This window comes from Physeter macrocephalus, chromosome 15, assembly GCF_002837175.3.
Source record: "Physeter macrocephalus isolate SW-GA chromosome 15, ASM283717v5, whole genome shotgun sequence".
Classification (NCBI taxonomy): domain Eukaryota; kingdom Metazoa; phylum Chordata; class Mammalia; order Artiodactyla; family Physeteridae; genus Physeter; species Physeter macrocephalus.
This window is the reverse complement of record NC_041228.1, coordinates 1,398,625-1,424,483: the sequence shown is the minus strand read 5'-3', so window position 1 is coordinate 1,424,483 and position 25,859 is coordinate 1,398,625. Positions and strand designations below refer to the sequence as shown.

The 25,859-nt window shown below is 61.3% G+C and overlaps 1 protein-coding gene across 3 annotated transcripts in view; it reads left to right on the top strand.

The window, feature by feature from the left end:
* Positions 1 to 22,549: 22,549 nt before the first annotated feature.
* The window catches only part of TSNARE1 (t-SNARE domain containing 1), an 81,761-nt gene continuing 78,451 nt past the window's right edge, over positions 22,550 to 25,859 (top strand). For all 3 annotated transcript variants that reach the window (XM_028500567.2, XM_028500566.2, XM_028500565.2), the window contains exon 1: positions 22,550 to 22,716. The gene's annotated coding sequence lies outside the window, so the exon portion shown is untranslated. The remainder of the gene's footprint in view (positions 22,717 to 25,859) is intronic.

Sequence of the window (25,859 nt, the reverse complement as noted above, 5' to 3'; positions counted from 1 at the left end):
CTGCTGCTTTGCCACCAACCCTTCTCCCGTGGATGGGGGAGGGTAGCAGCCATCCCACTCCTCTGCTTTGGGACCCCCGCCTGGGGTTCCCAGGGCAAGGCTGGGACCCCCTCCACCCAGGCCATCCAGCGCCAGGTGGTGTTCCCTCAGATGGGGCTTCTCAGCAGGGCCATGCCTCCCCCTCCCTGCTCCGGGACTCCTTGCCTCCCTCCATTACTTGCCCCTTTTAGAAAAGTGTCCCCTTGCCCCAGTTCCTGATCCAGACCCCAGACAGTTCCCCCTCCTAGAAGCAGAGGTGCCTAGCTGCCCCCATGCTCCTCCTTGAGGAGGGAGCAAAGTCAGCACGGCCCCTGAAAATCCGGGGCAGGGATTCTATCCACGGCCCCAGGCCCACACCCAGCTGAGTGCCCTGAAATAAACAGAGTCACGCTGGCCCCGCTGCAGCCTCAGTGTCCCTATGAGTACCGCGACAGAGGGTTTTGAAGGTAACTTGCAGCCCAGACACCCCAGGATTCTAGAACTCTAAGCCAATGGCCACTCTTCCAGAGATTTGCTACCAGTTTACATCCAGCACCCTCCACCAAAGCTTGTGCAAACCCTTGACCGTCTCACAGCCACCTGAGGGTGGGGCCAGCTTGAAGAAACCCAGGGTGGGCTTAGCACAGGAGGTTGAAACTGATGATCCCCTGCCAGGTCAACACTATCCAGGTTCTAGAACTTCTTCACCCAGCCGCAGAGAGAGCATGACATTAAAAGCCCTCTTCATGGCCATAAACCAATCCCTGACCACAGCCATTGACTCACTGATCACTGACTGGTCACACATTGAGCCCTGACCCTGGTCACATGCTGAGCCCTGACCCTGGTCACACTGTGAGCCCCGACCCTGGTCACACTCTCAGCCCTGACCCTGGTCACACTCTGAGCCGCCCCAGCCCTGGTCACACTCTGAGCCCCGACCCTGGTCACACTCTGAGCCCCGGCCCTGGTCACACTCTGAGCCCCGGCCCTGGTCACACTCTGAGCCCCGACCCTGGTCACACTCTGAGCCCTGACCCCTGGTCACACTCTGAGCCCCGACCCTGGTCCCACTGTGAGCCCCGACCCTGGTCCCACTCTGAGCCCCGACCCTGGTCACACACTGAGCCCCGACCCTGGTCCCACTCTGAGCCCTGTCCTCATGGCAGTCTTACCCATCCAGTTCTTTATTCCCAGGCCTGAGTGTACACACTAAGGCATCCCTGAGGGATGAGAAACAGGCACTTTGTGGGGGGCTGGGAGGACCCCCAGTGGAGCAGCAGGCAGCATACCTCGAGGCCCTGTCTATTTCCAAGCATTTTCATATAGGACAGTCCTCTCCTCAGGGGAGAAGTGGGTCTACCTGCGGTCGCGTGCGAAGCAGGGTGGTCTAGAACCAAGCTCCCTGACTCCTGGCTCCTGGGACAGAGGTGGAGCGAGAGCCCTTAGCATCTGGCAACCATTCTCCGAGCCTTCAGAGGCCACCTGGGGGCTGAGCAGGAGGGGATCGCACAGGATTCCCAGCCTGGGGACATTCGTGGTCCTCTCCAGCCACTCCGTGAACTTTGCCAGCCAGTGTTGGAGGGGGGGTGCTGAGCATGGTGAGTAATTAGCTGATTCACATGCACATAATTAGTTGTGGATGCAACATGCCATGATTAGCCTCCCAGCCAGGACACGAAGGACCTGAACCGCCACTCAGCAGAAGCGAGGCCCCGCCCTGCGGTAGCTCTGCCTTCTGGGTCCCCCCACCTTCCCATCCCACTCAGCCCTGGTCCCTTCAGGCTGTGCAACTGTGAGGGGAGGAAAAAGAGGAGGGATGCTTGGGGAAGAAGGACAGCAAGGCCAGGGGCTCCCAGCTTCTCCGGTTAACCACAAGTTCGAAAGGTTCTAAAGGATGAAGATCAGAAGGGCCCCTCCTCCGGGAAGTCCTCCATCCTCCCCGTTGATCTCCTCATTGGCAGGCATGGCCCCTCGCTGTATCCCGGGAACACACCAGACACATCTCAGCCCATCCACAAAGTCAGACAGTCCGAGACCCTCTCTGGGCCCAGTGACAGTGACGGGACGCTCCACAAGGGGCTCTGCACCCCAGGGCCAGCCCAGAGCTGGGTGACTGGGCCAGCACGTGGTGGGTCTTGGGCAGATGTGCGGCCAGCTTCCATTCCGTGAAGTCCACAGTCCCGCATGGACCATCACACTTCACCAGCCCAGGCCAGGTCTGGACACACAGCAGCGACCCAACTGTGGTCTGCGTTCTAGCAGACTAGGTTCAGGGCCAGCGTCAGGGTGAGTTACCAGGAGGCGGGCAGTGAGAGGGCCCAGAGAGGCCGACCTCCCCTCCCACCCTCCCCTTTGCCCCTCTCCCCAGGCTGCCTACCCCTGGGCCGGGGGCGGGAGTGGCAAAGGGCAGAGAAGGCCAGTCTCCAAAGATGGCTCTGCAGAGCTGTCCAATAGAGTGGATGGTGGCCACGTTCTGTGTTGCACGGTCCACCACGTCCACCACTGGCCACGTGTGGCTCCCGAGCCCTTGAAATGTGGCTTGTGTGCCCGAGGAAGTGAACTTGTAATTTTACTTACTTTAGACTAATTTCACTTTAAACAGCCACATGTGGCTGGTGGCTGCCCTATCGCTGCTGTGGCCGGCCACCCCCGCTGGGGTCTGGCGGCCAGGAGTCCTGAGGCTCCCCTGGGAGGGCTCTGGGCTGGAGGGTGCCTGAGACTTGTCATTAACTGGACTCTGGCGAGCACACGACCTGCGGCTCCAGGCTCGGCCGCAGAGATGGTGAGCCGCCCAGCACCTCTCCCCTCCACACGTCGGGGCCCCAGGTGAGAGTGGGGTGTCCTCGGGGCGCGTTGGTGCAGTGGCTGCAGCCAGACCGGAGGCTGGGTTGTGTCCTGACTGCTCCCTTTCTAGCTGGGTGACCTCAGGCAACTTACCACCTCTGTGCCTGCTTCATCTGTAATGGGGACAATAATAGTACCACCTATATGGTCTTTGTCAGGATTAAATGAGTAAATCAAGGAGGGCCTGGCACAGATGGCGAATACCAATGGAGGTGTGGGCTCCACGCCAGAGCCCCAACTTTCCTGCTCTCTGGTGCCAAGCTTCCTGGCTGGGGCCCAGCTCCTGCCCCACTCCCGCTTGCCTCCCGGCACTGACTCAGCCCAGCCCACAGGACAGGACCCCCTCCCTCCAGCCCCTTGGGGTCAGGCGGCATGAAGGCGGCAGATGGCACTCGGCTGCCCACGGCTTTGTCCCCTGTCTGGCCCTGATGCCTTGAGCTCCCGCCGCCCGCCCGCAGTGCCAAGGAGCGAGCTTCCCGTGGACCACTGTGCCCACCCTCAGAGTGGCCCTGGCCCCGGGGGCCGTCCGGGGCCACCACCCCCGCCGGGCTGGCTGGCTGGGTGACGGGCCTTGGGAGTGGAAGGGCAGGAGGCAGGAGGGAAGAGCTGCCCCACGATTCCAGCTGTTACAACCCTCACCCCTTGGAAGTCCCTCCTACGCCTGACCTTAGGCTCTCTTGCTGCAGCATGGGCCCCGGCCCTCCATCTGATCCGTGCTCACCACCTCTGCCTAAGGCCCTGGAGGACACCAGGCCTGCCTGATGCAGAAATCTCAGGTTGAGGGTCGCTCGGGGGGACACCAGGCCTGGAAAGACAGAGCTCCCTGCAGCGAGGCAGGGCGCTTGCTTCTGTGATGGCATCGAAGCCATGGGGGTACTGGGGTGTGGGTACCCAGGAGAGGGACTTGCCTCCTGAGAGGGCGAGCAGGTGGGCGGAGGTGAGGGGCAGCGCGGCCAGTCTTACTCTGGACCCTGCCGAGCCCGCCTCTGCGGCCGAGGCTGCCCTTGTCAGCTGGGCGGCGTTATTTCTTTGAGCTCTCCGGGAAAGGCTCAGAGAGGCGAAGGCGCTGGCGGGTCTCCATCGGGCGGGACTCAGGCGGGCTTCTGGGAGGAGGAGGAGGAATGGGGCGCTTGTCTGGGGGACTCAGGACCAAGCGCTTGGAGAGTTTCGTCCACCTGCTCCTCAGTCCTGGGAAGTCTGCGCGGCCAACCGTCCCCCGCAGCTTCTGCCGGGCCCACAGCCCAGGCCCTGCCCGCACGACCCGTCCGCAGGCCCAGGGCGCCTGGCTTCCCGGCCACGGGGCTGAGGCCTCTGCCTTCTCCCGGGGAGCCCGGGGCGCCGAGCTTATGTAACCCACATCTCTGGGATGTGCGTCCAGGAACAGAAGCGCTGGGTCAGAGGGCACGTGAAGCTTGAACTGTCCAGCGTGGATGCGCCGTGGGGCACACACACCCCGGGGGAGCTGGCCGTCACCTCACCTGTCCTTGTAGCGGGTCCTGCCTAGGGGCACGAATGCAATCTCGCGTGGTTTCCACTCGTCACTCCCTGTCCCTCAGGTATGCCCGTCGGCATTGGAAGCTGAGTGGGAAGGGACAAGAGACGGGCAGGCTGGAGCAGGTCATGGGTGAGGACGTGGAGAGGCCTCAGCCCCGCTGCCCGGAGGCCCTGGGAGTGGCAGAAAGGCCCAGGCCGGCGCAGGCCAGGCCCTGGTCCAGGCGTAACCCAGATTCAGGCTCCTGCTCTGAGCACTGGTGGGCGTGGCAGCTGTGGCCCCTGAGAGACCCCAGGGCCTGGCGGCTCGTCTTCACCCCCACGGCCTCAGCCTTAAGCACACAGCCTTCCTGACTTCAGAACCCCGTCTTCCAACACAGCTCGTTTCTGAAACCCTGGAGCCCCTCCTTCCTGGCCAGCCAGACACTTTTTGGACCAGTGAATGAGCAGATGACCCATGAATGCATGCATGAATGAATGAAAGAACAGACTAGCTGAGAAGACGTCACGTGGGAGCCAAGATGTCCACTGACTTAGGGTTGTTAAATCACCTCCAGCCAACTGCTTAAGGTAATGGGTTCCAACAGGTCTTTGGGCGAGTGGGGGTCTGAGGTCCCCCTGGGTGAGCCCTCCAGCCTCATCAGAGCCGGGCCTGGCCAGGGGACACAGGGCTGCGGCTCCGGCTTCCCGTCCTCTCAGGCACCCTTGCCTCCGGCAGGCCACGTGCCACCCCCCACCTGTCAACTCCTGGGCCTGTGGAACGTACGGCCAGGCCCAGCAGCTCGGTGGGCAGGGGCGAGAGAGCAGAGTGGCAGGCCCCAGGCCAGGGTCAGGATGGTAATGCAGTCGGGTGTCGGTGGTCTCCAGGGAGGTGACGATGGCCTCTGAGCGGTCTGCGAGGAGCCACTCGGAATGAGGTCCGCCTTGCTGACCAAGCCCTGCAAAGGGGAGGAGGGGCCAGAAATATGCCCACGGAGGCCAGGAAGGGGCAACTGCTACCGGCCTGGGGGCCTCTACCCGCTCACCTGCCCACAGGCCCTCCTGCGCACCTGGCCCGGCCCTGGAGAGAGGAAGGTGAGTGACGCTGGAGCCCTAGGGCTGGCTTTTCGGGGCCAGTGCTTGGGGCCGGGAGCCGCCTATGGGGTTCCTTGGCAGTGTCCTGCGGCCTCTCCAGGAAAGGACACCGCTGGGGGAGGGCACCGCCGCCTGTCCCGGGCCTGCCTCCTGGGAACACGGCCCCGAGTCCTCTCCCCACGCAGCCCCTGGCAGGGCGGGCAGGGGCCGGCGTGCCTGGTGAGCTGGAGTGTGTCTCAGCCGGAGGTGCGCGCCCGTGGGAACGTTGCCTGCCAGATTAAATTGGGCGCCTCAGGATTAAAACTACGTATTTATTTTAAGCGGTCGAGGTGTTCGGAGGGGAGATGAGACATTACAAACTAGACGATTGCGACCGCGGAGAGGTGCGGGTGCTGGGATGGGAACCAGGAGGGTGAATTGTGGACTCCCCTCTCCGCGCCAGCTTAGAGGGAGAAAAGGGAGTTAGACACAAGAGGAAAAAGCGCAACAGGAAACCAACACGCAGCCCAGCCATCCGAGAGGGTTCCTTAGTGCTCATCCTGGGAAGGGGAGCGGCGGCCGGCTGAGCGGCCTGCGTGGGGCTCAGCAGAGCCCGCACGGGCCCGGGCAGCGGGCGGGGGGCGTGCGAGCCCGGACAGCTACGGGCGAGGCTCACCTGGCACCTGGAGCAGGGCCCGGCCGGCCGCAGGCTCCGAAGAGTATGCTGCGTACTGGAGGGCCCGGCGCCCCGAGGGAGAGCTCGCCATGCGTGGGGAGGGGAGGGCAGGAGGGTGATGCCGCCTCGGGCCTGGTGGAGGTGGAGCCGGCGGGACAGGTGTGCCGCTGGCCGCGTGTGCCCTGCTCCCCGGTGCTGCTGCCACAATGTGTGACGCGGCAGAAATAAAGCCGGGGGTGCTGGGGCTGGCAGGGTGCGGGGTAGGGCATGGCGCCAAGGAGATGGATGGCAAGGTGGCTGGTGGATTGGGGGGCTGGGTGGTGTTGCTGTCAGGCGGGTGATGGGAGTCCCCAGCCGGTGGGGGGCTTAAATTCTGGCTCTGACCCCGCAAGGTCGTGAGGCCTGGGGCCGATCACTTCATTTCTCGGTCGTCTGTGTTGCTCGACCTCCGACTTCCCGTCTTCCTGTTTCTGCAGCCAGACTCTTCCCCGACAGGATGGCGGGGGTGGGAGGGAACGTGGCAGGCGGGGCAGGGTGTCTGGTGGAGTTGATGGACAGGGGGTGGCAGAGGTAATGAAATGGAGGCTCCGCCCTGGCCCAGGATCACCCCGGGGCCTGGCATGAGGGGCTGCCTGGTCCGGCTCCTGCCCAGGACTGACCCAGAGACCAGCTTCTCGGATGGCCGCTCCCAGAGCCGAGATCAGGGCCACAGCAGAGAGCTCTGGGGCTCAGGGCCACCGTCCCGAGTCTACGTGCCAACCTCCTGACTTGCAGAGGCCTCGCTTCAGAAGGCAAGGGCAGGGGGCAGCGTCCCGGCATCGGGCGAGGTGGGGCAGGGCCGCCCTGACCGGAGGGCTCCTTGGTGTGTCCACAGCCCACGTGTCCTGCTTTCCTCAGAGCCCGCGAGGGAGACGGGACGCCCACTTTGCAGATGCGTGGTGAGCGGTGACGCGGTCTGAGGATCTGGACTGAGCTCAGGCATCGCCTGGAGGGTAGGCGCTGAGCTGGACTCCCTGACGCCTGCCTCTGGCCGCAGCTGCGCCCGGAGTCTGGTCAGAGACCCCTACGGCTCTGCCACAGTGGGGGCCTGAGCGGGGCGGGCAGGACGCCCCTCAGTCCAGGCCAGGCCCGGGCCCACCCTGTGCCACCCCCTGTGCTTCTGTCGCGGCTGACTCTGGAGGGAAAGCAGGTGTATTGGCACGTGCCTGTGCGTGCAACCCACGTGTGCACACACGATATGCAGTGCAGGCGCACACGCACAGAGGCACAGGCACGCTCACGCACACCACACCCACGCACATGTGTGCGCCCACGTGGATGCACACGGGGCAAGGCCACAGGTATGGTGCGCTGCACAAACACAGCTGGCGTGCACACACGCCACACACGCGGACACTCATGCGTGTGAATGTAAACACAAATACGCGAGGTCTGGGCAGACCTCACGGGTATAAGAGCACAGGCCCGTGGGTTTGTCACATGTATGTGTGCCTGCCTGGCATGTGCTGTGGCCGGACGAGGGAGGAGTGGCAAATCTGTCTGCCCTGGAGAAGCTGCGCGGCCCAATGAATAAACCGCTTGCATTGTATAATGGTCGTGTCGTGCTTTTCACAGTCGAAGGTGTGAGGTGCTACCTGCGAATTTTAAATTGGGCCGTATGGAGACTGGCAGTGTCCTGGCCTTGGCAACCAGGGGCTGCCACGTTCTTGGCTCCAGGAGGGACACCAGCCCCTCCCGGTCTGAGGGACTGCCCACACGATGCCCAGCCCCCCACACCCTGGCCCCACTGTGGACTGCACTTATACCCCCCCCCACCGCCAGTGCTCCTCCTCTTCCAGGGAGCCTGCCCTGTGTGCCCCAGGCTCCTTTTCTTCCTCAGGACCCTGTCCACAGAGGACGGCTGAGCCGCATGCCTCTCTCACAGCACATGTCTCCCCCACAGTATCTTTCAGTGGCCTGTAGCAGAAAACCCAACTCAAGCTGGCTTAAACTGTAAAGGGAATGGATTGACTCCTATAAATGAAAGTCTGGACAGTATGGGTTTCAGGCACAGTGTGATCAGGGTTCCAGCTCTGCTTCTCTGCAATTCTCCTTGCTTTGCCTTGTCCTCATGTGTCAACTTTGTCTTCATGATGGCTCCCTTCACAGAGCAGGATGAAACAGCATCCTTAGCCCTCACCTGCACCCCACACAGTCTTCCTCATCATCCGTCTTTTACCTCATGGTACAAGATAACCGCTCAAGCTCCAGTTGTCACGTCTGTCTTCCGGTCAGCGGGAAGAAGAAGGGGAGAAGGAAGGTCTGCTCTGCTCTTTATGGGCACTTCCCAGAGGTTGCTCACATCACTTCCCATGAATCCCATTGGTCAGAACGTAGACTCAGGCTGCCTCGCAGTGAAGTCTACTCTGGCAGCTACTCACCCAGCTGAAGACCCAGGGTTCTATTCCAGGGGAAGGAGGAGCGCTGGGTAATGGGGCCTTTGGCAAGTGGCTATAGACGCCACCCCCTTGGAGTGCTAGGACAGTCCCAGCGTGGGGCCTGCCTCACCGTCCTGGCTCAGCCCCATCAGCAGGCAGAGCCGTGCCCCGCTCCAGGAGCCATGGCTCGGGGGTGACTCAGACGCTGACCTACCCTTGGTCACCCACAGACCGGTGGGGAGATAAGCCTCGGATCCAGGACAGGGGTGGCGAGGGACACAGAGATGGTCAGACAGATGCCGCCGAGGAAGGGACCCCTTTGCATGCTCTGGGCAGGGTGGTCCAGGGCGGGGAAGACCCCACGGCTGGGCGTGGGGCAGAGCGCCCACTGGCCCTGGCAGCGGCGACCCAGAGGTGGGCCATCCAGCTGGGGAAACGGGCTGGCCTGCCGCGGAGCAGGGTCAGGTGAAGCGTGCGGGGTGGCGCTGGGCCCTGGTGCCCGTGCCTGCCCGGCGTCCTCGGGCTGCTTGTGGCCACGGGACCCGCCCAGCGAGACCCCCCGGCGGCCTGAGCCGCTGCCCACGCTGCCCGCCTCCGGGCCCCCTGCCTCTCCCCAGAGCCTCGAGCCGCGGCGCCGTTCTCACTCACGGGCTATGCAGGGAGCCAAAGTGTCATTTAACGAATTAACAAGCCCTCTCCTGCAGCGGGAGGCACCTTTCAGCACCACCCAGTTTGACTGCTGCGAGTGGGGCCCTTGGCAGCAGGGCGCCCGAGGGCCGGCCGCCACCCAGAGGTCCGCGGGTGTCCTGCCCCCGTCACCCCCGGGCCCGCGGGAATCCCTGCACAGGTTTCCAGCTCCCGCCCAGCATCGCCGCTGTTCCCCCCCGCCCCGCTCGACTGGTGCCCTTAGATGGAGGGCAGAGTCACTGCAGAGTGACCTGAGGGCAAAGCAGAAGCAGAGGAAAGGCCAGCGGCGCGCTGGGAGGGGCATCCCTGGCTTCAGGTAGTCCTGGATCCAAATGCTAGCCTCTCCTGTGCCTACCGCCCCGCTGCAGCTGGGCCTCCAATGCCTCCTGAAAAGTGGGGCAAAGGTCTCCCCGTCAAGGGAGTGGCGTGTGCAGCGCCCGGCAGGGCCCAGCACACAGTAGGCGTCCATTAAATACCATTCTCCATCTCTTGTTTCCAGTCTAACGCGGAGGGGCGCCGCTGCCCTCAGAGAGCCAGACGGGGAGACGGGGAGACGCAACACCCCGCGGGAGGACAGGTGCAAGTGTGGAGGGAGGGACCGAGGGCCACCCACCGCCTCTCTCAGCATCATAACCAGGACGGGAGCCTGTGAGCTGCTGTCCCATCCAACGCTCCCGCCGGGAGTGCTCCAGAAGCCCGGCCGTCCCGGGTCCGAGGCCCTCACCCCAGACATCGAGACTAATTAATTCACACGTGGAGTTCTGTGACTCTGAACATATTGTATATTTGTTTGTCCACCACAACTACCAGGATAGGGACAGTCTCGTCCCCGCCAAAACTCCCCCAGGCTACCCGTCTGTGGGCACACCTTCCCCGGACCCCTGACCCCTGGCCACCACGTGTGTGTCCTCCATCACTACAGGTTTGTTCTTCTGAGGCTGTCGTGTCCGTGGGATCGCACAGAGGCCGAATTCTGAGGCTGGCTTCTTTTGCTCAGCATAAAGCTGTTGCGATCCACCTGCACTGTTGCATGTATCCAGCTGTTTTCTTTTTCCTGCTGGGGACCGTCCCACGGCACGCAGGTACCACAGCTGGTTTAACCATCATCCTTTGAAGGACATCCAGTTATTTCCAGTTTGGGGTTATTACAAATGAACGTGCTATGAACACTTGTGTACAGGTTTTTGCGAACATGAGTCTTTGTTTCACTTGGGTAAATTCCCAGGATAGGTATCCACTTAGCAAGAATGTTATGGGCCCCGCATTATGTGTATGTCTAGCCTGATAAGAAACCACCAAACTGTGTTTCAGAGTGGCTGTCCTATTTTACGTTCTCACTTGCAGTGAACGTTCCCGTTGCTCGATGTTGTCAGGTATGGTGGATATTCTTTATTTCAGCTGTTCTAATAGGTATTAAGTGGTATCTCATCACGGTTTGAATTTGCATTTCCCTAATCACTAGTGATGTTGAATGTTTTTCCATATGCCTATTTATAATCTGAATATCTTCTTCGGTGGTGTGTCTTTACAAATCTTGTGCCCTTTTTATTCCCTTAACTTTTTGTTTCAAAACAATGATAGACCCACAGGAGGTTATGAAATTTCCACAGAGAGAGAAATCCTTCATTTGGGAATGTCTTCATTTCACCTTCATGCCTGAAAGGTATTTTCCCCGGACATAGAAGTCTGAACTTCAGTTCTTTCTTTCAGCACTTGGAAAATATTGTTCTACTTCTGTCTGGCCTCCATGGTTTCTGATGAGACAGCCAAAGTCATCTGGATAGTTTTCCCCTTATAAATAATTCGTTGTTTTTCTTTCTGCTTTCATTTGTCTTTAGTTTTTAGCAGTTTGATCTTGATGTGTCTGAGAATGAATTTCTTTGGTTCGTGGATCTTCCTGAATCTGTAGGTTTATGTATTTTATTAAATTTGGGGAATTTTCAGCCATTCTTTCTTCAAATATTTTTTCTGCATCACAATTTTTTGTTTCCCTCCGAGACCCCAAGTTTGTGAATATTAGACCTTCTGATATTATCCCACAGGTCCTAGAGCTCTATTTTTCTTCTTTTAATCTATCTTCCCCTCCTGCTCATGTCAGATACTTTTTATTGATCGGTGTTCATGTTCACTAGTAATTTCTTCTGTCATCTCCATTCTGCTATTGAATTCATACCCTGAGTATTTTTACTTTGGTTATGTATTTTTCAGTTGTCCTGTTTCCATTTGGTTCTTCTTTATGTCTTTTTTTTTTTTTTTTTTTTTTGCTAAGGCTTTCTGTATGTCTGTTTATTTCAAGACTGTTTGCCCTTACTTGTTGGAACATTTTTATAATGGCTGCTTTTAAGTCTTTGTTTGATAATCCTAACATCTGTGATATCTCAAGTTGGCTCCTGTTTATCATTTTGTTCCGTGAAAAATGCAAGTTGTGATCTTCCTGTTTCTTCATATGCCAAATCATTTTGGATTGTATCCTAGAAATTTTGAATATTATTTTGTAAGGCTCTGGATATGTTCTAAGTCCTGTGGAGATGTATGAAATAGACACTTACACTTTGGCAGGCAATCCACACAGTTGGGTCCGGGCTGCAGGTTCCGACCAGTCTTCAGGGGTTGCGATCCCTACCTCAGGTCAGAGTTTAGAGCATTTCAGTGCTATTCAGATCCGTCCTGCGTGAGCATCCAGTGGACATTCTGGGATTGGGCAGTATGTACCCTGTAGCTAATTTCTAAGAATTTTTGGCACACCGTTTAGGGTCCACGCCTGCTTAGCTTGGGGCTGATCCTCAGCTATCATAAACAAGTAAGGGGTCACTTTTCCAAGCCCCCTCTCTGTGTTCTCCTGGTCGCTTGTCTCCTGGGATGCCTCCCTTCGGTCTTCTGGCCAAAGGATGGGGTTTTCATTAGGACACTCTGCTATCTACTTCCCATGACGGCGTCCACATCCAGGACCAAGCAGAGTGAGGAGGGAGGGAGAGAGAACAAAAGTGGGTCCACCTGGCCTTCTTGAGAGCACAGCTCCTGAATAGGGAGGGAATCTCCCCTCCTTTAGCATACTTCATGCCCTCGGGCCTACTGCTGTTGCCGTTGCCAAGCTGGCTACTTCAAGGACTGCCTGGGGGCTGGGTGTGGGACTACAGAGAAAAGAAAAATAAATGGGGCACCTCTCCCACTCTCTTTCAGTGTTAGGAGTCCTCTTCTTTGAGCCATAAGTAGAGGGATTTTCTTTGAACTCTCTCTGGTGGCACTGATGCCCATTCCAGACTTCAGGCGGCCTTGATCTAAGCTGGAGGACATGAGGGAAAAGCGGGGGAACTGGCCAGTGAGTTGAGGGTGCTTCAAAGTCCAGTTTTCTTCCCAGGCACCTGCTAAGCTTTACTTGCGAGAGCCCCCCGCACTGCTCTAGGCGCTCCGGCTGGGTTTGCAGCCACGATCAATGAGGGGGTGTGTGTGCCTGCGCCGTCCTACCTGCAACTGAGCCCCCAGAGACTTTAACACCAACCTCCCTTCCCCACGGCCTCAGCCTCTGGGGGCCCCCCACCTGTCTCCAAACGGGAGGAGAAGGCAAAAGGGGATGGGGTTCCCCCATTTCATTACCTGTCTTTCCAACACAGAGGAGTCATAGACCCTCCATCTGGGACACTAGGGAGGGTCTAGGCTTGACCCGCCAAGCCAAGCATCACCCCATGTGCAGAAGGCTGGGGTGAAGCGAGCCAGGCCACACGACGGGGTAGGCAAGGTCCAAAGCCATCGCTGACCCCTCGGCCTGAGCGTGGCTCCCAGAGTCATCGGAATTCAGGGAGGACAGGTGGGAAGGAGCGTCATCGTCTGACCTCCTGAAGGTTCTTGGACTCTCCCTGCACCGCCTAAAACTAAACTTCCCCCCTCGACCCTTAAGAAAAGCCTTTATCTTCTCATGAGACGCTGGCCCTCTGTGCCGTTGGACGTTTGTTCCAAAGTTCTCGTCCTTTTCTGTCATCAAAGGGGTGGAAAAACCAAATGTCCATTAGGTGAAGGACAGAATTCCCAGGACTGAGAGCTGGTGGGCCTCCGGGGGGGCGGGGGGCGATGGGGCTGAGTGTTGGTGACTGCACAGTGATGGCAGCAGGGGGACGTGAGGTGGCTCCACGCACAGCGGTGACCGTGGGGACAGCGGAGATGTCGGTGTTCCCATGGTGACGGCAGGGGTGGAGCCACTGGTGAAGTGGAGGCAATGGCCGACGGTGGTGTGGACATTTGGACCCGCGCCCAGCAGCGGGAGTCCCCGTATCACAGGCACCGCACGCCGGTGCGTGAGCCCGACCTGACATCAGACGGCAGAGGCCGGACGGCGGCCACGTCTGCCTTGTGGGATCCGGACGGGAGTTTGGCCTGAAGCTGCCAGGGGTGTCGGCCGGAGGGTATGGCCTTCTGCCCGCTGCGTCCCTCCCCCGGCTCCTCCTGCCCCTGCCTGACGCAGGAGTGGGGATGGGCCGTCGCCCAACAGGGTCCCTTCACAGTCCGGGGTGGGGGACAGGGAGGCGGCGGTCCACAGCCAAGGTCCCGTCTCTGGGTCCTGAGAGGTTTGCCTGCTGGAAGTTTACTGTGGAAAGCAGATGGGAACAGCTCCTGGGCTGGCGGGGGGTGGCTGGGCCGAGGGAGAGACTGCACTAGGTGCCCTCGACCCAGAGACCTCAGCTGGCCTCACAGGAGCGGGGACGACCCCGTAGAGCTGTCCCAAACTGGGCCTCTGCAGAGTCTATGCACCAGTCCTGGGCTGCGGGCTGCCCTGCGGTGGACGGCAAGGAGGCTCCTTCCAGCCAGGCCGGTCCCACAGAGGGAACCGGATGGGGCTGGCAGCACCCTAGCGCTGGAGAGCCGGAGCCCGGCCTGAAGGAGAATCGGGGGGTGTCCCCGGAAGCCACCGCAAGCCCCATGACCCGGGGTGGAGTCACTGCTGACCTCTCTCCGCCCCAGCTCCTCCCCAGCGTGGTGACTTCATGCGGCTGAATTCAGAGCAAAAGCAGCCGGCGGGATGGAGCTGGAGAGGAAGCTCTACGCCTGGAGGACAGGGCTGCGGGCCTTAGACGGGGCGGGCCAGCAGCGTGCCCACCTTCCACACAGAACTGCCCCGGTTGCTCGTGAGGGACTCGCCAGGAGAGTGGCCCGGAGGGGATCCAGACCCAGCGATGCTTGATGGGGACACTTTCAAGGGCACCCAGGTTCCCAGACAGGACCTGAGCGCTGTTCCTCCTGGGGTTCCAGGACCGTGGGAGACCTCCCGCCTCGGAGCCAGACCGACACCCAACCTCGGAGCACGTGGAGCCCTGAACCTGGTCACAGGCCGACCCTGGTCCCAGTCTGAGCCCCACCTCACTGGACAGCCCAGGGGCACGGTCCTTGGCCACAGGGAAGCCCGGGTAGGAGAAGCAGAGGGGCAGTGGTTATGGGGACCCCACTCTGAGCTGGGCACGTGGCTCTCCTGACATCCACCAGCAGGTCCACACCTTGTCCTGGGCCCACGTGCCCCTACTCCCTCCCCACTGCCCCCGAGACCCCGACTCCTGGCGGGAGAGGCAGGGACCACGCACGCTTGCGGTGCTGCACGGTGACTCCTGCAATGCTCCCTCACTTTATTTTTATCCCCATCAAGCCCTATAAATACAGCAGCGATCACCAAATACAGTCAACGCACGCAACGCCTGCCGCCCACGGTGTCGCGCCCACACAGCCGGGGGCCCGGAGCGGAGGGACAGACCCACGAGGCTCTAGGGGAGGCGCGGCAGGTCCTCAGCTTGGAGCCCCGGGACAGACCCCATCTCCCTCCCAGCGGGCATGCTGGCACCTCTCGTCTTCCTTCTCAGTTGTGACGCCAAGTTAATAGGACATTTTCTTTCCCTGGGATCTCTGGATCTCAGTTTTCCCATTCGAGAAAAGGGGGTGACAACCTGGGTGGACATCGTATGTGGTCATTTCCCCACGCCCAACGCCCACTCCTGGAGGGGACGGGGGCTTCGCCGCTTTCAGTCTCTTCTGTCCCCTGTGCTTGGTCAAGACCCTCTGTGAATGTTCGTTGAGTGAGTGGATGGATGGATGGATGGATGGAAGGAAGGAGGGATGGCTGGCTGGGTGGGTAGATGGATGGAGGACATGAAATAATGGCCCCACTGAGCACATGAGGGGGTCAGTGCGGGCGGAGGGCGATACCACCGCGCTTTATCAGGGCAGCCGCCCCGCCTGCACCTCCAGGCGGCCCCTCCGCATGGACGGGGATCTGTCAAGGCATGGAGGGAGGAGGGGCTCTGCAGCTCACCTGCGGGACCGGTGGGAGGTTCCCAGGCAGCGGCAGGGGGAGGGGCCCAGAAATCCAGAGAACCAACCTGGGGGTGGCTCCCCAGCCAGGAAGCTCTGCGCTGTCCCCCAGCGTGATGGTGCCCCCAGGTGAGACCTGAAATCAAGGCCAACGTCTTCTTTTTCCAGATGGGAAAGGAACGTCCGGAAATGCTGATGTGGCTCAGGACACGGGGAGTCAAGGTCAGGCTGGGGCCTTGGTCTTCCCTGATCTCACCCCACCGACCACCATTCCTGGGCCTGGCTGGCCCTGCAGGGGCCTGAGCCCTTGTCCCCGGGGCCCCGCTAAGGGCTCGGCCTGAGCCGGGCACAGGGGAGCCGCTCTGGCACCGTGCGCCGCCCGCTCCCCCAGGTTCCCCCATTACACGGGACTGTGCTGGAGCCCCACGCGGCTGGTCTCTGTGATCATGCCTTGTTAAACACCCACCTGGATGGAAACAGGGGAGCCGCCTGGGTCGTCTGCTCCGTGGTCAACACCAGGATAACTCCACCCAGTAACTGTGCAGTGCCCAGGGGGCTCCAAGACCCTCATCCCATGGCCTCACAGGCCCTGGGAGCTCCCTGCGGACAGGCCGAGGAGGCAGGCCACTGTGGTCCAGCCTGGATTGCCTTCCTCTAGGCCTCCTTGACTTCTGAGGGGCCAGAGACGCTGTTCGTTCTGGTGTCGGGCAGCCCCGAAGATGAAGGCGCGCAGGGCCCGCTGGCCCCAGGGAGGAGCCGCCGGCCGTGCCCTCAAGCCCCCAGTCCACCTGTTTTCAGAGCCCACAGCTCGGCCGGGGGGCAGGCATCCGAGAGGGAGGAGGGAGAGTCACGGGTCTGGGCTGAGAGAGCTGATGGAGCTTGAGGATCGTGGGGACCCCAGGGAAGGGGACAGACCATCGGAGCGAGGGCAGAGCCCCCGGCCCTGGGGACGTCAGCAGTCAGAGGAGGAGGGAAGGGCATCGGACGGGCAGGCTCCAGGCCCAGTTCTGCCCCATTGCCAGGCAGCCTTGGGGGGGCCCCCTCCCTGCTCTGGGGCTCAGTTTCCCCCACAACAGTCCACACGATCTGCAAGACCTCTTCAGCTCAGCCACTCCGTCTATCACTCGTTCACTCACTCATTCATTCCTTCCATTAACACACAGTGAAAAGCAGCCACGTGACAGGTGCTGCCGACAGGTGGCTCTCAGTATGCTGCGGTTGGGGGCGGGGGTGGAGGCGCGGACAGTGTGATCGGTGCTGTGAAAGAGGCCAGCCCGGGGCGGGAGCTTGGAGGAGACCCCAGCCCCAGGCCGAGGCGCAGGTGCGTGGGAGGGACAGCTTGAAGGATGGGGACGTCACCTCCCGGGCAGAGGGAACCGGCCGGGCACAGGTGAGAGGACGCCCCCGGAGAGTTAGCGGCCGTGGGCTCGCACAGCGTCCGGCAGGGCCTGGGGCCTGCGCTCCCACCCTGCCACCTCGCAGACCCCTCCTACTTCACCAACACCCCGGGAGGTGGGGCTGGCGGGGGCTTGCTGCCCACGCACAGCGCTGTCGTGAGGTTTGGCAGTTCGCTTGCCGGGAGGGGTCCCTGGAAGCACAGAGTGTTTTGATTTTGTAAAGTGCCTTCTCTCTGAGCTTTACCTTTGCTGATTAGCATCTCGTTACCGCAGCTCCCTGCGCTCGGCGGGTGGGGATGGGGAGGAACACACTGAAATCAGTTCCTGACTCTATGAGTGTGAGAATGTGTGTGACCGTGTATGAGTGTGTGGGACTGCATTTGTGTCAGCGTCAATGTGTGCAGGGAGGAGAGGAGGGGGAAGCAGGGAGGAGACCGGGCAAACCCCCACGTGTTAGGTTTGGGATAGGCGTCTGGGCAGAATCCGACACAGGAGGTGGACGTGGCGACCTTCTTCAGCAGCCACGTTAGATTCATACCGGTCCTGCTGGCAAACTCCTATTCATCCTTCAGCACCCAATCCAAATGCCCCTTCTCTGGGAAACCTTTCCAACACCCTGTTTCCTCATACAACCTTCTAACAACAGACGCACAGCCCAGGAGGTGATTCTTTGGGCCTGTCTGTCTCCTTCTGCTCCTCTGAGACACCCTGAGGGCAGCACCCACGTGCTCTTGGCCCTGGCATTTGGCACTGGTGCTCCGTACCCACCCAAGAGACCAATGACAAGTCAGACAGGCCATGTGCTCACACGTGCCCAGGGTCTCCAGCGGGCCAGGTCTGGGCTGTGAAGGGCTGTGAAGGCTTCGTGGGCGTCGGCCCACACAAGCCTCACGCGGAGCAGGGAGCACTGTGGTCCAGGCTGCAGATCTGAGGAAGCCAAGGCTCAGGGCAGGTGTCGACGTGCCGCCCCTGCTGGCCAGGGGTAGAGCCAGGGGGAGGCGCTGTAGGGTTGGTGGCCAGTGATCTGGCGGCCCAGCTGGAGGGAGAAGAGGGACAGGGAGAGGAGAAGGAGTCTGTCTGTCCCTAAACAGAGACTTGGTACCAAAAGAACAAGGTGCCATGTGTGCAGAGCACCTCAGAGGAAATCAAGGCGGGGTGCGCGCAGAAGCCACGTTGGTCCCGGCACGGGGACGCCTTGGGCCAAGAGAACTCACCACACGCCTCCCAGAGGAGCCCAAAGCGCAGGCCCAGCTCCCACCACCCTACCTGGGGGTGAGCCAGACCCATGCAGGGTGCGGGAGTGGCCCCCTGCTCCCTTCCCCCTCCCCTAACACCCCCTGCTCTTTACTTCACTTCCTCCCCCACTTGCCAGCTCCTCACCCCAACTCCCCAAGCCCCTGGGAAACAGCACTGGGCTGACGCACCCCCTTCCCCAAACCCCAAGTGCTGTCTGGGGCTCAGATAGCGGTCCAGGCCCTGCAGAGGCGGTGCCTTTTCCTCTGTCCGCTTCCTGCAGCCCAACCTTTGTCCTCTCCTCTCACACTCAGTCGCCCATGGATGAGGGAGCCCCTCGGCCCGGGGCCCTTCCCTCTTGGGGCTTGTCTGGCGTCAGCTGGAGGCCCTCAAGCCGGTGGAGCTCCTCTACGTCCTGGTGACGAGGGGGATGCACGCAGGACGGTGGGGCAGGCTTGGCGCAGCTGGAAAGAGGCGCCCCTCACTGCTGCTCCCGGTCCTATGTCTGGGGCCAGCCACGGGGCCGCCAAACTGCGCGGGAGGCCACAAAATGTGGGTGTGTCCTGGGCAGAGAAATAAGCGCCAGTGTGCACTGGCTGCCTCGGTTGGGCCCCAAGGTGTCCCCTTCAGCGTCTGCCTTCCCGTACACTCTGCTCTCTCCCCTGCCCCCGCCCCGTGAGTGCCGCAGGCTGCCCGGGGGCTGGGGGGTGTGGCCAGCACGCTCACGGCCCTCACGGGGTCCTGGCGTCACCTGGGCGCAGGCGTACTGCCCATCAGTGCACACACCGGGCACAGGTAGTCAGGCCAAATTGTGTGTGGTGGACCTCAAAGGGAGAGGTAGACGAGACCCTCCCTAAAGTCCACTGGGCTGGTCTTCGAGCCCACGGCCCATGATCTGAAGGCCACTACATGCCCATGATCTTAAGCCCCGAGGGGCGCGGGCTGTGACGTAGCGGTAGAGCCCTGGCCTGGGCGTCAGAGACAGGCCTGGGGCCCCAGCGCTGCTGAGGCCCCCTGTGGACCTGTGTGTGCCCCTCGCTGCCGGGACCAGGTTCCCCACCTGTGGCTGAGGGAGCAGAAGGGGTGGTCTGAGCGGCAGGGGCTCTGAGGCCATCAGCGGCTGGAGAGGTCAGGACGCCTCCACAGAGGAGGTGTGACAGTGGCACACGGACGTCCACAGGCTCCTTGCCTTCCTGCTGGACACTCCCAACTCACTTCCCAGGAATGCTACCCCTCAAGACACCCCTGTGCCAGGCCTCCTTGTCAAGGGGGACTTCCCTGACCCCCAGCCCCCTTTGGATCCCCCAAGCCCCCATTCTGCCCCTGTACAGCCTTCACCCAGGTTCCCAGTGCACACTTGTGCGTTTTGTGGCCTGCCTGCTAAACAGCAAGCACTGTGACAAGGGCTGTGTCTCGGTGGAGACTATTAGATGGGCCCCATCCTCCCCTTCTTACTTGGTACAAGAGCCCAGATGGCCGCTGGGAACATAGTCCTTGGGAAGAAGACATTTCCTAGCCTCCTTTGCAACTAAAAGTACCCAGTTTTGGCCAAGTGGGGTGGTGGTGGTGGTGTAAGCAGATATGGGGTGTACAGTATCTAGGAAGTGTCCTTAAAAGGATGGCATTGGGGGTGCGTGCATTCCCACTATCCAGTTCTCCTTCGTGCTGTTGGAAAGCAGACGTGATGGCTGGCACTTACACAGTCATTTTGTGCCATGAGGCAGAGGGCCCATTCAGAGAAACAACAAGAATAAAGGAGTCCAGGGTACTGATGATTGTGAGGCCCACCCTCCCAGCCCTATGGCCTATTGGGACTTGAATGTGTACCACTGAAAGTAAACGTTGATCTTATTTAAGCCACTGTTATTGGGATTTTCTGGCATTAGCAACCAAATCTAATTGTGTGGCATCCCCAAGGCCTAGCATGTTGCCTGACATCAGAAGGTTGTTGAATGAATAAATGATGGCAAACAGGATAAGATTTGGCAAGAGGAGAGGGGGACACTGTGCCAGGTAGCAAGCCTGGGTGGTGGGTGAGGGACAGACAGACTGGCTCCTTGGGGTGTTGGAGATGCCTCCTCCCACGGTGGTGGGGAATAAGCAGGTTCTGCTACTTCCCAGGAGGGGCGGCAAACTCCTCCTTCACAGAGGTTGAAGTGCTCCTGTCGTGGAGTTTCTTTTTTTTTTCGCCACTCCTGCTTGGTGATAAATGCCTTGGGAGGCTGCTAGGAGTTTCACGTGGAGTCAGTTTTCTAAGCACCTGAGGCTGGTCTCGAACAGTTGGCCGTGAGGTGCTTCTGCTGGCCAAGCCCCTGCTAGGTGCCGGGCCTGCGCCAGCCCTTTCCCAGCACGTGTCCCCCAGTGACGCTGCCCCGTACGGGTGACAGGTGACAGGGTAGCGGTGCACCACCCTGCCCCTCCCATGCCTGCTCTCCAGCCGGCTCCCACATCACCCCTTTGAACACGCCCAGAGAAGGTGTCACTGCTCAACATCACACAGCAACACAGGGATAGGTTCGGTGTTAGAAGAGAGTAGGCTCTGTGGGGACACAGAGTGAACACTAGGCCCCCGTGAGTGCAGCTTGTGTGCTCACTGACTTGTCATCACTCCCCGAGGCCACACCACATGCAGGGTGCCCCGCTGAGCGCCGAGATGCAAATTCAACCACATGGGGCTGCCCTCAAGAGGCCTGTTGCACGGTGGGCAGGTCACAAGCCTAAAAGGGTGGTCGTCATGCCCGGATGTGGTCGTACAGGCTAGGAGCGGTGTCAGCAGCAGTGTGGAGGAAGCAGGGGCTTGTTTCCTCTCTGATGAGGGGGTACTGCTGGGGCGGAGGCTCCACCACGCAGCCGCTCCCTGTCCACAGCTTGGGACCCACCCCTTTGCTCCCCAAATGGCTGTTCTCCTTGGGACACCGTGCCCACATTCCAGGCTGGAACAAGAGAAGGCAGAGGGCTAGCTGGCTACGTCGGTCCCTTCTGGGTCTGAAGATTCACCGTGTCCTCTGCCGTCGTCCTCCGGGCCAGCACTACCTTGCTGCCTTGAACAAAATGGGTTCTGTTGGTAAGGGACAAAGGGGGACTGGGCCGCAGGATGACCTGCTCACGGGATTTGACGGAGGAGGGTCTGTGGTGAGTGAGTGAGGGCTGCCACGTGCTGGGTCGGGGTGGGGGGGGCAGAGTGGAAGTGTAAACACCTTCTTCCCCTGGACGGGGCTGGGTGGGCTGATTTCCCAGAGAAGCTGACCTGGGAGCCGGTCTTCAGGGATGGACAGGAAGGGTGGGGGAGGGGAACTCGCTGCAGACCCCAGGTTGACGGTGTTTGACCCTCTGGTACGACCACGCAGAGGCCCAGGTGGCTACCCCTGGTTACAGCGAGCGTTTCTGGGCTGGGCTTCGGTGGGCGCTACATGGAGGCTCCTGAAGACCCCGCGGGTACAGCGAGGACGGGGGAGGGGCAGCGGACAGGTGCTCCGTAGGGGCTGCGGCAGCTTCTTCCCTCCGCGCTTCCTCGGGGGGCTCTTGGTCATCCCCTCGGCCCTCACCCGTCTGGGTCCTGGTTCTCCCAGGGGAAGGTCCTGATGGAGGGGGCCGTCTCTCCTGCTTCTCCGTGGGGCGCTAGTGGGCCTCGCCCCAGACTGGGGAGGAGGCAGCAGGTACTGAGCATCCGCCCTGGGCGGCCCTGCTCGCGCTAGACCACCCGGTCCGCAGCCCCGGGGCACCCGCTCGGCCCGCTGGGTCGGCGGGAAGCCCACTCTGCAGGTGGTCGTCCTGGAGGAGGTGTACTTCGCTTTCCCCTCCCTTCCTCCACACCCGCGCCCGCTGAGGGTGGGGCGTGGCCGGAGCACCCTCAGACCCCGCTCTCTGGAGACCCGTCCCCCGAGGGCCCTCCGCGGAAAGGCTTTGGTGTGTGGTGACGATCCCGTCTACTCCCCCGCAGGCACGGACCAAAGCGTGGGGTCTGCAGGGCACGGCCCCTCCCGGCAGTGCTCAGCGGCCGCCCTAGACCCGGGCGCTGCCCCTTGTGCCCTCCGGACCCGAGTCCGGGTCCCGCACGGCCACTGCGCCGCCGCGGCTCTGTCTCTCAGACCCGTGAGATCCGGTCGGGCCTCTAAGGCGGGGACCGCGCACTCTGCGTCTGTCACCCCCGTTCCACAGATGGGGGGACTGAGGTTCGGGGGTGCGAGTGAGCCGGCCACCTACAGGCCCGGGAAGGCAGCGGAAACGGCTCGGCCCAGCCCGGCAGGCCGGGACGACGCGTCCTCGGTGGCCCTCGAGGGTGGTACCTCGAGGGCCGCAGCCCTGGGTACCCGCGGGGACTCCCGCCGGGCGCAGGCTTTCTGGCCCTGCCGGCCGCCGTCCCAGGCCGTTTCCGCCGCCCGCGCGGGGCACTCTGGGACTTGTAGTCCCAGGGCTCACCCCTTCCGCAGCTCGGCGGCCATTGGCTGGAGCGAGGCGTCGGGGCCGACGGGACGGACGGGGGGCGGCCTCGCGGCCCTCGCCGGCGCGAGAGGGGCCGTCACGTGATGTTTGGGTGCCGGCTCCGCCCCCTGTTCCGCCCCTCCCGCCGAGAGCGCACGGAGCGCGCCCGAGAGCCACCGAGGCCCAGGTGAGGCAGCGGCGCGCGGTGGCGCCGGGTCGGCGGGGGCGGGCCGGCGGGAGGAGGCTGGCTCGGCTGGGAGGGCGCGAGGCCGGAGGCGTGGGGGGGGCGGACGCCGGGGCCGGGAGGGGCGCGCGGGGCCCGGGGTGGTCGGGGGCGGGGCCCGCGCGGCGGGAGGGCCTCCGGGAGGGGCGGGACCGCCATGGGAGGGGCGGGGCCTCGGGGCGGGGTCGTGGGAGAGGCAGAGTCTCAGGGGCGGAGCGCTCTCACTGAGGCCCGGGTGCCCACCTGTTGGGCGCCAGGGACGCTGCTCATCACCAGCGAGCGGGAGGCATCCCTTGAGGGAGAGCCGGGCACGATGCGCCGCCTCTGATCTGTGCTGCCCCCGCGGAAGCTCTCCAGGGGCTTCCTGTTGGGAGCCTCACGTCTCACTCCTCCTTTGCCTTCTGGGCTCTTTGTGCGCCGTCCAGTGTGGCGTCCACTAGCCAGCGCGGCGCAGGCATGGAACACTGCGGTCATGGCAGAAAATTCTTTGGGTCGAGCTGCTGGACTAGATGGGCCTGCTGCCATCGCAGCCACACCTGGCCCCTTCCTCACCCACGCTCTTCCTGCCCTTGTCTTAGTTCCTGGTGGGATGGCAGCTTACCATCTTTCCGGCAGGTCACAGCCCACTTTCCTGACCGCCCTCTCCTACCAGTACCCTGGTTCAGGTCCTTTCTCTTTTCCTTCCCAGCACTTCATGTTTTGTCAGTGTCGCTTGTTTGCTTGTCTTCTGCTTTATCTTGGGTCCCCAGGAGGCAGGGATTGGGATTGTTCCTCACTATAGCCCCAGGGTGGACAGAGTGTCCAGGTGAGGTCCAGGTGAAGTTTGTCAGTATTGGAGTGCTTCAGTCTATTAAAATGGTACTTCTGAGTGGTCAACCTCATATGTTGTAGGTCCTCGGTAGAAACCCGGTGCAGCCTGCCCAGGACAGTGCAGGAGCCCACTTGCGACTGCAGTGGCTGTGGGAGAGTGGCAGTCCGAGAAGGCTTCCTGGAGGAGGTGGAGCTTCCTGGGCCACCTGCACATTTCTCTCCTCCTTTGTTTGCTCTGACCGTATCCAGGCTACCTTCTCCGGCGCTCCTCTGCAGGGCCCTGAGGTGGGCACCTAGACACGGGCACTGCCATCTAGGGGTTTCGGGGCTCATGGGCAGACAGGAGTCCTTAAGTCCCCTCCTGCAAGGTGAAGGTTGGGACCCTGTTCCTGCCTACTGCTCCAGACACATCTTCCACCACTTGCTTCGTGTGCCCTGCCAGTGCACAAGCCCTTGTTTCCTGCACAGCCCATGTCTTTTCTCATGTCTGTGCCTTCCACTTGGAATGCCTTGTACTCCGGTTCTCTTTGGACGCTTTCCTGTCCCCTTCCTCCCCTGGGTCGGTTCACCCACGTTTATGACCGTGGCTCACAGCACATAGCACCCTTCTGTGTTACTGAGAGTTTCGTTGCTCTCTGACTAGTGTTTGGGAGAAACAAACTGTTGGCCAAGGCCTAGATTTTTTTTAACGCTCACCGGCATATCTGTGGCTGCTGCATTTGTTTTGACTGTGTTATTTGCTACAAATGGCATTTAACCTGGGTGGCTCCGTCCAGCCGTAATTCTTCCTGTTCTTTGAATTGTCATCTGTGCCATGTCAGTGATGACGGACTTACTAGGTTGTGAAGGCAGGCCGCCTCTCGGATCCCTCTGTTTTCTGCCAGAACATTCAGCACCGCCTGGCCCCTAAGTGTTTGCTGGATCCCTGAATGGAGGAGTGGGTGACATAAGACTAAAGTGAAGGGAGAGTGAAGAGCGGCAGACCCGAGGGAGGCAGATGAAGCCTGGGTTTGGTGCTGATCCCAGGAGGGCCAGCCTGTGCCGCGCTGAGAGTCACTTGAAGAGCACCTGAGACAGGGCTGTGGGGAGCAGGGACCAGGGGTCTGGGGTCTGGGCTGGATCACACGAGGGGCCTATGACTAGAGGTGTGTGCCCCCTCCCAGCCCACAGAGTCCAGGCTGTCGGCCCCTGGGCTCAGGATCGTGTGGCCGGGTCCACGATGGTGGTAGCAGTGCCGTGGACCTTTCCCTGGCATGATTGCTGGCTGGGAGAGCGGGGTCTTCCTGGGAACTGGCGCGGCAGGCTGCTTGCGGTCCCAGCAGCCCTGCGCTCCCACCTCCAGGAGAGGGCAGCCCGCCCCGAGGTGGACGCAAGAGAGCAGGCCAGGCAGTCGTGCTGACCCTGTGAGCCCCCATCTCGGAGCTCCCAGTCAATTAAGTTTTATTGTTTTCTTTACGTGGTTTGATGGAAGACTGTCTCGTTTTCTGCCTCTTAATGTCCCCCGAGGGAAGGATGGGGGCCCAGCCCTGACTGCGTCAGCATCCTGGTAGGAACAGTGAAGTCCCGCGGACACAGCGTGGCTGAGTCTCAGCTGTGGGGTCCTGAGCCACGTTCCCCATTAGCACGTCCCCGCCGTCTGTCCTTTCTGATCCCGCAGCCACCGGGAGGTGGTGGCATCCGCGCCATCGCAGAGGCACAGGCGCTGAAGCTCTGGAAGGGGCTGTGGAGTCGGGGGGCCCGGGAAGCTGGTGCAGCTGCTCCTCTTCTGAGCGACGCCCCAGCTCCAGAGAGTGCTCACTGGCCTGCGCTTGAGGTGGATGAGCGGGGACACAGGAGAACTGGCCGTCGTCACCCTCTTCGTATCATCATCATGATAGTCAGCACCGTTTATGGCCCTCGCACCTGCTAGGTTCCTCATATTCCTAAGATCAGGACACTTCCCAGGGCTGAGTAACTTACCCGGAGTCACAGGCCCGTAAGTGAGCGGCCAGGGTTTGACTCCAGCGCTCTGGCTCCAGAGCCCGCTCACCGCTCTGCTGACCCGCCCGCCCAGGCTTCCTGCTCTGCTGCTTCCTGGGAGGACCAGATCGGAAGATGCCACCGCCCCAGAGGATGCTTTTTGAGTTGGAGAACGTCTTTGGTAGTGGTGATGATTATACTAATAAACACTTAATCCTGGGCTTCCCTGGTGGCGCAGTGGTTGAGGGTCCGCCTGCCGATGCGGGGGACGCGGGTTCGTGCCCCGGTCCGGGAGGATCCCACGTGCCGCGGAGCGGCTGGGCCCGTGAGCCATGGCC